This window comes from Glycine max, chromosome 7 (genome assembly GCF_000004515.6).
Source record: "Glycine max cultivar Williams 82 chromosome 7, Glycine_max_v4.0, whole genome shotgun sequence".
NCBI lineage: Eukaryota > Viridiplantae > Streptophyta > Magnoliopsida > Fabales > Fabaceae > Glycine > Glycine max.
The window spans coordinates 11677640-11691571 of NC_038243.2; the positions used below are offsets into that span (position 1 = coordinate 11677640).

General features: G+C 30.9%; 1 pseudogene; it reads right to left on the reverse strand.

Annotated features, from left to right (window-relative positions):
- Nucleotides 1-10737: 10737 nt before the first annotated feature.
- Nucleotides 10738-11409, reverse strand: LOC100806893 (malate dehydrogenase, glyoxysomal-like; annotated as a pseudogene).
- Between the last annotated feature and the right edge of the window lie 2523 nt (nt 11410-13932).

Genomic DNA, 13932 nt, shown 5'->3' on the forward strand with positions numbered 1-13932 from the left:
AAACATTAACTATTTTTGCCGCCATGTTAATTTATTTACCCTTGAATCCAAAGTTCAATATATATCATGCAAGTGAAATAAAATATTGATTCAACCGTACATCTTATTCTGCCATATGTACTTTATGAGTGACATATTTTTATATATCAAGTAAAATACCATTTGATCCAATCACACCAAACATTGACCGGCTTTTATTGAATTGAAGTGTTTCATCATCATGTTCTAGCAAAGAAACTCTATAAAGAACAAAATGCTGTGCCAGCAACGATTAAACCAGCTCTTAATATACACAAGATATTGCAAATAATAATAGTGTTACAACATGTAAAATTTCATTGTTGTTACAAAATGTGGGAATAACCAAAATACTACAAAACTCTTTAAAAAAAATAGTTGTAATCACTTTCAGTATTAGTTAATGAAGTAAAAAAGAATATTTAAAGTACGCTGTAAAGATAACCTAATTTATATATAATGAGAAATAAAAAAAAAAACTAAGGTGTGCCTTTAGTTACCTACGTTTGGAGTGGTTAAAAAAACAAATTATGTTAAAAAATACCATGCCCTCATTGAGAAAAAGAAATGTTTAGTTGCTAGCTTTAATTTATTTCGAGTAAAATAAACTTTATCTAAAAGAAATTAAATCATTAATATAAATATTATGTTTTTACATTATTAATAATATAAACTTTATCTAACATACCATCTATTACATTTCTTTTGTTTTTCTTCTTCTTTATCATTCTCTTCTTATCTCTTTTTTTCATCCCTCTCATACACTCATATAGATGTGAGACAAACATTTTTTTTTTTTTTGTATTATTGGTTAGATTACTTAATTTTTATACTCTATTTCTTCTACCTATATCAGTGTAAGACATGTCAATCAATTTCGTTACTGAGGTGCCACGACAGTAGAGCCTCAAGAGATCGTGGGACCCTCTGATGAATTCAATTTTTGAAGCCTTTTATTAGTTTCATATTTCTTCGTGTTGACCTCACTCTTTTTAGCTATGCTCATTTTATGCTAATTGCTAAAGAAACATTGTTATGTCTAAAACAAAACGTCACTATTAAATATAATACAACCTTTATTTTTTAACATATTAAAACTAATACAAAGACTTTATTTGCTTGGTACTATTTATGTCAGCAACCTGTCAAGCAAAATAAATATTTAATGCAGAACTTGTTGTTTAGCAAAATATATATAATGGAATACTATTTTTATATACTGTTTTTAATACATTTTTTGTTATTAGTTAAAATTATGTTAGTCCCATAAAATAAGGTAAATCTCACTTCTTATTCAATAAGTTCATTTAATAGATTTCACAAGAGTTTCTATAAATAATAAAGAGTAGGTTAAAAATAATTTTAAAATACATATTTTTCTTAGTCTTCAATCCATAAGCTACATGGTCATGTACAGACATTTTGGAGTCTAAGGCAAAAATGTTAAAGAAGTCTTTCAAATATCATGTTTTTCTCCATTTGACAGTGTTCGATGATAACATGATGAATAAAAATATCTATTATTTTCATCTTTTGGATATTGAAAATTGTCATGTCTGATAAGACCCTTTTCTATCATTAAATCTCTAAATTTTCCATCAATATTTTTCCATAGTCCTGGGTCATAAATATTTGTAGGTACTTCACTAGAAGTGTTATTATGCTCAACATTCTCTTCTACTCCTATTTCTAAAATATTATATTCTAGTTCTTGATTGAAATTATGACTATTTGTGTTGTCAGTATTATTTATAAGTGGTTGTTCTATCATGTTTTCATCATTGTCAGTATCATCTCTAGGTGGTTGTTCTAAACCGTTGTCAGTATTATCTATAGGTAGTTGTTCTATAACATTTTTCTCGTTGTCAGTATGATCTATCAGTGGTTGTTCTATCACATTTTCACCTATTGAACTTGCTTCTGCGTCATTTTTATGAATAATAACAAATTTATCAAGGGCACCACATTGAGATTCAATTAGCTTTTCAACTTTTTGTTTTTTCTTCAATTTTTCATAACCAAATTCATACTTTCTATTTGACATTTTCTTTTGTAAATAATCAAAATAAAAAAATTAACTAAATATTAAAGAAATCTAAATAAACTAAACTCTAAAATAAATATAGAAAATGATGATCGATAAACAGAACGATAGAACCTGAAATTGGAAACAAACAGAGATTTTGTTGTTTAGATGTTGTGTTAGGCGCAAGGGTGCTACGTGATACGTGTTGTATTGCTGCGCACCCAGAGTCATTCCCGTGAAATGAATCGTTCTACCAAACTTTTTTTTATGGATCCCAGAGTCTGGATTCTGAAAGGCTCAACTTCTCTGGATTTGACATGTTTATGCGGTTTATAGGCGTTCAAAATTTAGACGATGTCAAATCTAGAGAGGTTGAGCCGCAGAGACAAAATTTGATCAATAGACAATAGGTTTCATTCAAGGGAAGGAGAAGAATAGATTTTTTTTATGAACAGAAGATGAGGAGATGAAAAAACATGAAGGATGAGGAGATGAAAAAACATGAAGAATGGAGTCTGAAGAGTGAGATAGGTTAGTTAGGGAATTGGGATGGGTTAAAGGAAAGTTAATAGGGAGTTACTTTTTTGGGATAAATAAAATATTTTAAATGACATTTATTGTGATATTGGTTAATTTTTAAAAAGATAATATTGATTGACTAATTTTTAGGAAAGAAAGAGATTCTAAATTATTTTATTTTCATCAGTTAAAATTTATTAATAGTTAATAATAAAAAAAATTTAGGGGCCTAAAATATTTTTTTTTAACCCTTTTGCACGATCCTGATAAATTGTGTATATTTTTGCTTTGTTAGCTAAGGATGAAAGTTCTATTGCGCTGAAAATTCTGTTGGTAAAGTAGTTGAATTCTAATACAGTATCGTTTAATTAACAGTAAAAAAAAGGAGATATTTGTATATTCATTTTTGTGTACGGATAAAAAAGATTCTTTGTGTAATTAATTGTACGTGTTTTGCCATGTACTTTTGACTGTACGGGTTCAGCTAGCTTTGTTGTAGTTTTCTTTCTTTCGGCTTATTGGACATTCATCGAAAAACAATACATTTTTGGTGGATTTTTTTCCATACTAATAGGAAAAAATGTTTAACTGTTAATTTTGTTTCCACTAATATACTTTTTTTATTTAATGAAAATTGATCTGTTAGTAGATGCACATTATGAGTTTAAGAGTATGTGGTGATATAAGAAATTGTTTGTGTGGTTAAGGGTTTCACTGTTTGGGAATGTGATGAGACCAAGTTTTTCAAACTTGTCGAAAATAACAGACAGACAAACGTCGATTAATAAAAATATTACTAATTTTTTTATCAACATTTAAAATGTTGTTATATATAAATAAATACTATTAATATATTTTTTGACATTTATTCACATTTGACGATAATTTTTAAATATTATCAAAAAAATTACGAAATATTAGAAAAAAAATATTGTTAAAGACCATATACGTAATAATGTGACATGTAGCCGTTATTAAAAAAAAAAGACTCATAAGATATAACTTTTATATATAATTAGGACTCCTAAAAAAATGTAAGGTTAGTACTATAGGTTTCTACCACATATAAAATACTTTTTTTGTCATCCACTAATTAAATAAAAATTTGTAACACTTTGTTATCACTTTGATTGATTAGATCTGTCTCTCTCTTCTCACAATTATTTTTTATATATAATCTTGTTCGAAAAGCAATTAAATACTAAATATGAGCAATGAGTATATGTTTTAATAGAGATTTAAATCTTAAGTTATCATGTTACAGAAGATTAACTTCTTATTCAATATAGTATCTTTCATTGAATGTGACAAAATCCAAGTGTATAGCTAGGTCTCCAAATTAATGGATAGATGAAGTTTCAAGCATCGAGCAAGCCGTTACGACCATACCAAGATGTTCCGTTTTAAGGTGTTCATACTAAAGAAGAGAGTAAAAAATGAACAAAAAGCTAACTTGTGTCTGATTGGTCTTGAATCCAATATAGAAACTCACGCAATGATATACGATCATATTTTTTTGTCCCACCTAAGAATTTATCCATTATTTTTTGTAGAACTATAGTACGGTATACTAATTTGTTTTCTTCAAGAAACTTGCAAAAAGTAGACAACACTAACAAGAATTTATTCGCCATCAAGATCATAAGTCCCATTATTAACCCACCAAAAATGAGAAAAGACGAGAAAAAGAAACTCACTTTTGAACTCGAAAACAAAATGTTTTCCCTTAAGTGTAGTGTTAATTAATAGTTATTAATAAATATCATTTAAATATTAAGAAAATAAGAGTTGATTCCAAAATAACCTAGAACTTATCTAAGGCCAACATTAATCAGACGGACAAGTATCCCTCTATGAAAAGTTGAAAACAGCAATAATCAAGCAATTTTCATCATTTTACTTATGTAACTAGCAAGTAACTTGTTAATAACATAAATTTTACCCATTCAAAAGTTAGCATTAATATAACATAACAACCACTAATAACTAGTTATGTATAAAATTGATACTAGGATCGAAAAAAAAATACTGAAGAATAAATACATAATTCCATCCTCAAAAAGTAACTTGTGCTGATTTAATCCTGAAAATTCACACATATATAATTTAGTCCCTGAATTTGTTAACTTCATGACAAATTAATCTTTAGGAACCAAGTTGACCAAATTTGAAAAGTTAGTAAAGAAATTGATAATCCATGGATTACATTGTCACAAAATTGATTTTTTTTTTAAATTACATTGCTAGATAAAGATAACAACTAATTTATCATAAATAAGTTAACAGATTCGAAAATAAATTATATATACACAAACTTTCAAAAAACCAAATAACACAAGTAGACGCTTGATGGATGAATTTGCTCAACACAACGGTTTTTTTTTTTATCAACTCTCAAAACAAAGGTTAAATGTGGAGTAATATATAAAGTAGTAAAGTATTATACCGCATTTTACTTGAAAAATCAGTTCATGTGTTAAAATTTATGGTAGAGAGATAGAAAAGAGAGAAAAGAGAAACTCAATATTAATTTGGATAATGTTCAAAATGAGCAAAATCAATTTTTACATGAGTACATTGAGTCTTATATAGCTAAACTTGTAACTGTGACACCTTCTACCCATCACATATATATGTACTAATAATAAAAGAAATAAGAAATCAAATTTAATTAAAATTTTTAAAACACATTTAAATATAAGCCTTTTAAAAGGGTAAAAGGCTCACATTCACTTTTCTAACATCATAATAAAACTTGTCCAAGTAAATAATAAATCATCTCGGCTCAAAATAAGGTCGTCCGAGACTTCATGCAATTAATATAGAAACTTATACGATAATGTCACATCCTATCAGAGCATTGTGTTTACGTGTCCTCTAGCATGAGGTTCTTCGTATTCATCCACCTATTTATCTGCTCCCACGAACACAAGGTTCGAGATCATCACAGGATCCAAACACAAATAACACACAGGGAGTGAGTTATCACATTCCTAACTAATGGAGAGAAACAAGACATCATGTAGATATAAATATCATATAAACAAAATAAAACTTACTTAAACATAACTTACGTCATTTCATCATTTTTTCGCCCAACATCACATCACAACACAACACGTCTCATTCATTTTCACAACATTCACGTACTCAAGGATCAAAACACAATATCACCAAGTCAATCAATATCGATCAATACACAAGCGTTATGCAACATATACACTAAGACTCAATCCTATATGCAATGTGGTACCATGTCAGTGAAAAACCTCGTCGGGCGCCTAGGAGTACATGACAAGACAAACCACACACTAGTAAATCAGGTCACTCTCACTAGGTAAAATCATAGGGAGACCAGTCAGGGTCACGCTGTTTTGCGAGAATGCTCCAACCATATGGGATCAACATAGGCTTAAAGGAGCACTCAAACCGGGTGTATTTACCCCCAAGGCCTACACTCCGAAGAGTCCGTTAGGGTCTCTTCCTCCTGATTCAGGTCCAACCCAGAAAACATTTTAGCACACAGACTCTTTCTATGAACTGTACAAAACACACGACACCTCAATTGTTCTCAAAATATTTTATCTCGTCGCGCTTGTGATTAAACTCGTCGGGTCCCCACAGTGGTTCCCATCACAATACTCGTCGTGCATTAACTCGTCGCCCTTAAAGGGTCTTATAGGTGTGATTGTACAATTCATAGCTCATAACTCAATGCACACAATATCTCAATGCACACATATATTACGAGTCAATACATACTCAATTTATCACATATATTCAGTCTCAATCACAATGGTATAATTATAAAGTATCATGCTATCACACCCCATGAATCATATACACTTTACCTATGAACTATGCAATACACACAACTATTCAATTGTTTTCAAAATAATTTTAACTCGTTGAGTTCCTATAGCGGATCCCATCACAATACTCGTCGCCCTTAAAGGGTCTTACAATTGTGTGATTGCACAGTTCATAAAAATATAAAAATACAAAACCATTCAACACTAACAATTAACAAGTTCTAAGAGCCAAAATCACAGTCAATACTTAAAAGATATCAGTCCAGTAAAAAAAAAGGTCATGTAGAGAGGCATCAAGATATCAGTCCCATGAAAGAAAGGTCATGTAGACAGGCATAACATAAGTTACAAATATACCAGTAATGCATACAACAAAAATTTCAAATTAGTTTTCGAATGAAACATATAAATACCTGAGTTCGAGGCTTCAGCACAATTGACTTTCTAGCAATGACCGCAGGACCAGTTTGAATTTTGAAACAACAATGACCGATGTTACTAGGGAGTAGTTAACATCGATTTTAGAAAAACCGATGTTAACTAAGTCTACTTATTTACAAAAATGCCACCGCACTTTTGTTAACATCGGTTTTAGCTATAACCGATGTTAATTGGGCGATGTAGAAAGCTTTTTTTTTAGTAGTGTACTTCTGCTACTACGCTTCTTTTTTTCTTCTTCTGCCATAGCCATAGCCTACTCTCTATCGTCTATCTTCACTCTCCACTCCACACACTCTTTTCCTTACCAACACTTTGCACCCTATCAACTTTTTTGCTTTTAAAATATATTGAATAAAAAATATGCTTAATTTTGTTTTCAAATATAATAATAGATATATCAATTTTCATAATATAATAAATTTTATATGAAATTTTATTTAAAAGTTTAATTTCTGTAAAAGTTTTTATATCATTAATCAATCATAAAATTTGTCAACATGTGTGTGTATGTGTGTGTGTGATGACCTCCTTATCCATACGAAATATAATAATAGATACAACAGTTTTTAGTAGTATAACAGATTTTATATAATAGATACAACAATTTAAGTAGTATAAAAAATTTTATATCAAAGTTTATTCAAAAGTTTGATTTCTTATCAAAGTTTTAGTATAACCTATAACAATTATTATAAAAATTATTAAATTTATCATATATGATAATTTTGTGATTAAATAACAATATAATTTGTGCCCAATATATTCATTTATTCAATTATAGTTGAGAAGAGTAAAATTATCAAAGTTTATAAGTCATTTCCATTCATTTTTTTAATAAATAAATTGTTGGTCCAAGTATATGACTCCAATAATCCTATATTGTTGACACATCGCTTAAACAAGGACAAAATGAGAGTTTTATAAAACTTGAAAAGAAAAAGATAACTAGAAATAAATACATGCAAGAGGATGTAACACTAATAATGTATTATGTAAAGGAAAGAAAGTAGAAATGGAGATGTGTTTTTTTAGTGATGGAGAAGATCGTACTCCTTTTATTCACCAAAAAATAGTTGAGATTTTTTATACTTTTTCTTATCATTTTTATAATTTTTGACATATTTTACTTTTTAATCCAATTGCAATTTCATTATATATATAAAAGGCATAGCAAAACGGAGTGAGCCGTGCGTATGGTAGCCATCTAAATTTTCATTGACTTCTTTTTAGTACACACTCAAATAATATAAAAAAGACATCCTACATTTGGTAACCATCTAAATTTTGATTGACTTCTTTTTCATCATATTAATTCCCATTTTAACAAATAATAATGTACTATATGTTTAACTATACCAACGTTCGTATAGGTTCCAACATGCTCACTTTTTGAAGAAGTATCAATGTACATCTATCCCTTTTATCAAACATACAAACCATTACCTATATTGTTTGTAATTCAAACTTATTTTTGTGCTAACCATATATGGCATACCATATATAATAATATGCCATCATAATATGTATATGGGATATCATATTTTGTTCAAATGTTTGTTTGGTTAATGTTATTTGCATACATACATGTGTATATGTTTTATTATTCATTCACCAGGTACGTGTCGCCCCCTGAGGCATGTCGGAAGATTTTTGCATTCCCAATGCATGGACGTGCACCAGCAGTTGAATGTCTTTATTTCCACCTTGAAAATCAACAATCTATTTACTAGAAAGATAGTTAGCAAATTGGTTCAGTGCTATCTAAGAGTACAATCAAAGAATCAATGTTTACAACTTGGATGGATTCTAATAAAATGTACCATCATGGACGGGATCTTACTCAATAGGATATGCTGCCAACTCGCACGGAAATTTCCCTTCAATGTCATACCCAATAGGATATGCTGCCAACCCACACGAAAATAAGCTCATATACAATGAACTTGCTTTTGACAAGGACATTTTGGCCGCTTAATTTAGTAGATGTTATCACTCACTGACAGGTATTTACATCATATTTTAGTTTTTCTTAAAACAATATTCATTCCCAACAATCCATACTACTAATACTTAATGTATACATTACTAAATGCAGATGGGCAGACTTCTATTTTTTATAAGATTATGCATATGATTGCAACTCAATCAAGCGAAGTTTATTTTCTCTATGGATATGGTGGCACTAGCAAGACCTTTGTCTGGAAAACTTTATCATCTGCCATACGCTCTAATGGTAGCATTGTTTTAGCAGTGGCTTCAAGTGTGATTGCTTCAATATTGCAGCCCAAGCATTCTACAAATACAATATACTACGTTTTTTACTTTACCATTACTTACACTGCTTTGAACAACACCACTCTAATGCAATTTGATTATGCTGCAATCTACTATTAACTTCATTTAATACCTTTATTTCTTTATGTTGCAGCATATCAAAACCAAGACAACTATTGCAAATTTGCCATTACATCACTCCCACTAAAGTATATTCATTTAAATTTACCCCTTATTAGGTGCATACTGTTATATATACTACCAATGTTGTTCTTATGATTATTAAATCATCAATAAACTTATCCACAAATGTAATCAACTGATTCATCTCTTTTAATTGTTCAGTCTCTCTTTCATTACAACAACATCACACTAATGGGATTCACAACAACAACATCCAACAATCTACCATACAATTAGGTTAGTTAAAAATTCATACTATACAATTTTACTTTTTTTTCTACAAATACCTCAACATTATGATCATACAAATAAACATCATTATTAAACTTTACACATGTATTAATAATTCCAATTTATCAATATTCAAATAGTAGTATTAGCTCGTGCATCGGAACGGGCGTCTGTCTAGTTTCCTATCAAATGAATACCCTTTTTATTTTCTCTCAAACCATTATTTTAATTAATAAAGTTATTTCTCCTTATTTATTTAATTATAAAAACCTCATTATTTTTTCTAAAACTCTATTTATTTACAAATAACAATCATTTTTAAATTAGTTTACAGAAAATGGGATGTTATAATAACTAACTTGTAACTAACTAAACTAAATTGTAACAAACTAAACTAATAACTAATTTGTAACCAACTAAATTAATCTTTAACTAACTTGTAACCAACTAAACTAATTTTTATCTCTAATACCCCCCGCAAGCTGGAAGGTGTTGAAAACACTTCTAGCTTGGAGAAGACAATACATCAACATCAAAGGAAAAAAAATTGAAAACTTAGAATATAGCTAAACGTGCCGGAAATACATAAGCCAAAAAAAAAACTTCTAAAAATCTTCGACCAATTTTGACTTTCTCAATCTTCTTCCAAGAGTCCAAAGCTAGTATCAAAGTTTAACCATCAAGCAAAATCAGCAACAAGTCCATTTGACAAAAGCTCAAATCATCAATCCAGGAAACTATCAAAGCTTAACTACCAAGCATAAACTATACCTCAAAGTTTAACCACTTGGAAAAAGCAACGAGGCTTAACCATCAAGAGCAGAAGCAAAAAAATGATTCAATGCTTAACCATCCATGGCAAAAGCTTAAACAATGTTTAATCACCACAGACAAAAGCTTACATCAACAAAATAGAAGAATCACAAAATTTGTCTTCTACAAGGACTTTTCACAAGCACTTTGTGAACCAACAATAACCAAGGCTTAACCACTCATGACAGAAGCTAACAAATGAACAATGCTTAACCACCACACATGGCAGAAGCTAAAATCATCAAAACAAGCCTAACAATAAGCCAAAATCTTCAGAAGCATTTAATCAAACACCTTGTTGGCAGAAATTGGACAATGCTAAACATGGAGAAACTTACACAAACTTCATTTGGAGTCAAGAACTATCAATTCTGAGAACACATCCTTACTAGATGAAAAAGCTATTGCTGTTATCAAATTTCAACTAGTTAATATTGTTGAGGAAGGGTACTCACTTCTTTTTAGGGTGAAAGAGCAAGGAGGTTTAATCTGAGAAAGAAGAGGTAAAATTGTGATTCCAACATGTCCCCCAATGATTGGGACATCCACATACCTTAGATCAACACCCAGAACTTCTGCCACAAACATATTGGCTCTAACAACATCGAGCATAGTGACTCCCAAAAGTCTCTTGGGATCGTAAGTACCAACTCTTTTGAAAACTTCGGCTGTAATCAGGACCGTGGAGTTAACTGGATTGCTTAGCACGTTGACAATGGCTTTAGGACAACACTTGGCAATTGCTTCACACAATGTTTTAACAATTCCAACATTTATATTGAAGAGATCATCTTTTGTCAGCCCATGTTTATGAGGAACACCTGCAGGGATGATCACCAAGTCCATGCCTATAAGTGCATCCTTAAGCTATTGCTGCCCCAAAAAAAAAATCCCTAGAATGATAGTGCCAGTGTCGATGTGACTTATATCAGAAGTGATGCCAGGGGTGTTAACAACATCGTAGAGGTGGAGAAGGTGAAGAGGAGGAAACAAGAATGGTGTGAGGAATAAGTACGGAGGAGATGATGGGACTGTGATAATTGTCCGTCGATGAGCGACAACTGATTGATGGGTGTGGCCACGTGGAGGCATGACACGTGTGCAGATAGAAGTTGTTCATAGAGTGGGTGGTTGGCTATTCCGCCTTGCTTGCGTGAGTGGAAATGCAAGAAGCAGGGCTGGGAATGGGGATGAAGCAACAGCGGAAAAAAATATGGGTGGAGGTTGATATTACTCTGATACCATGTTAAAATTCATGGTAGAGAGATAAAAAAGAGAGAAAAGAGAAACTCAATATTAATTTGGATAATGCTCAAAATGAGTGAAATCAATTTTTACATGAGTACATTGAGTCTTATATAGCTAAACTTGTAACTAATTTGTAACTAACTAAACTAATTCGTAACTAACTAAACTAAATTGTAACAAACTAAACTAATAACTAACTTGCAACCAACTAAACTAATTTTTATCTCTAATAATATGGAATCAAAAAGCATATGAATTACCAATCATATATAACAAAACAGCCTAGTAATGATTGCCATGAAAATCCAACTCGTGACCATGCACATTAAATGATTTATCTTAATTCTCAGTATTTTTCAAGTAAAATATCACAAATAAACTAAAATAATTTTTTGTTAATACTTTAGACAACTAGAGAAAATATGTCTAAATACTCATTGTTGTGATGTTAATTAGGGGTTTTTCTTCCTTCACTCGTGCTGCTTGATTTTTATGGGGCAAAAAAAGCTTTAATGACAATTCAAATGTCTGAATTTCTACTCCAATTGGGCTTGGCAGTGCTCTATATTGTATATAGGAAGTTACTATTTGTCCCATTAAAATTGCTTTTGGCTCCTATCAAGGAGCTGAAACCTTTTCTCTTCCAAAAGTTTCCTTTACACAAAATTGTGATTCTGTTGAACAAAATGCACAATAGAATCATGATTCCGTTGTGCACCAATTTTTAGCCCCTCCTCCTCCCCACCTTAGTTTTTCTCACCCCAAACATAACATCAAAATTGTGATTCTGTTGTTATATTTTGTGACACCCCCTTAAGTGGGGGTGAAAAATATATACAACAAAAACACAATTTCATTATACAATTAATCACGACTATGTGCAGTCAAATATCCATGCGAAAATGCAATTTCGTTATGGCAGAGGAGTGCACAACGGTGAATGTGCACGATGACACGGTGATGGTGGAGAGGAGTTGCGCTTGTAGAGCCTCAAAGGTGGAGATTATGCACGGGTGGAGATTGCGTGCAAGCAGGGGCTCTGCGTGGCAGGGATGATGGGGACTGGTGGTGGCATAGCATGAAGGAGATGGGATAGGGTGGTGGTGCAGGATAGAGGTGCAAAAGGACTTTTTCGCAGAGAGGTTGGGGTCAATAGGAAAGCATGCTAGGGCTAATAACAACTCCCTTGTATATATACTTTGGGATAATTTAGTTTGTCTGCCATAAAGGTGCATGCCTTGGGTGAGTGGGGTCTCACTTGAATCTAAATTGGGCTTTACAAAGTGCAGGTCCAAAATTTGTTTGACTTCGGCTTTAATAAATGACTTTTGGTATATCTTTTACCCTTTTGTATATGCTAAGTACACTCTCATTATTTTTTTTCTTCTAATTTTTATTATCATATATACCCTTTATACCCATAACGTCAATACATAACTATTATTTTGGAAAGTACTTTTTGGAACACAATTTTATTTTTAACATTATGGAAAATACTTTCTATAATATTATTTTTGTATTCTAGAAAGTACATTCCAAAGTGTTAAAAAATAAAATTATGATTTAGAAAGTACTTTTCAAATGATTGTTTTGTATTTTGGAAAGTACTTTCTAAATGTTAAAAAAATTGAAAAAATTCAAGTAGGACACTAAAACCATTAAAAGCTCTATATAAAGGGAAAAAATTGCACAATAATGAAGCAATTGAAGTGGATAAAGCATATAATTGATATCAATCCTTCAATCTGGATAACTCTAAGAAGCATTCCGCTATAACAACTTGGAAAATTTTAAAATCTAGCCATACATTGTTGCATATATAAAATGAGAAACATTAATGGTGTTATGCGAGTGAAAAAATAAAATAAGGAATAAAGAGATTGAGTAAGAGAGGAATAAAGAGAGACTGGAGTACGAGATCAAATGGGGATGAAAGAAGTGAAATAGAAGAGAGAGTGTGATGAAAGAGGAAGGATGTGTTGTTACTATGAAATTAAGAGGGAGTGTGCAAGAGAGAGAATAAGGTTTGAAAAAAGAAAGGTTATTTAAATAATTCAAATTTAGAAAAGGCAAAGAGAGTGTACTTAGCCAAAAAAAGAGTAAATATAGCAATAACCTAATATTTTTATTACCTATAATACTTCTTTTTATTTGAAAAAAAAACCCTTAACCTTATTCTTCACACCCCACTTTCCTTGTTCTCCAAATCGTTCTCACCTCTTTTCTCTGTTGAATTCCCACCTTTTTTTCTAGGATGAGCCTAACATACTTTTAAGCTTAAAATAATTTTATATTGTTATTCAATCACAAATCATCGTTGATATGATTTTTAGGTTTTAGGATAATTATCATAAAAGTCAACAAACT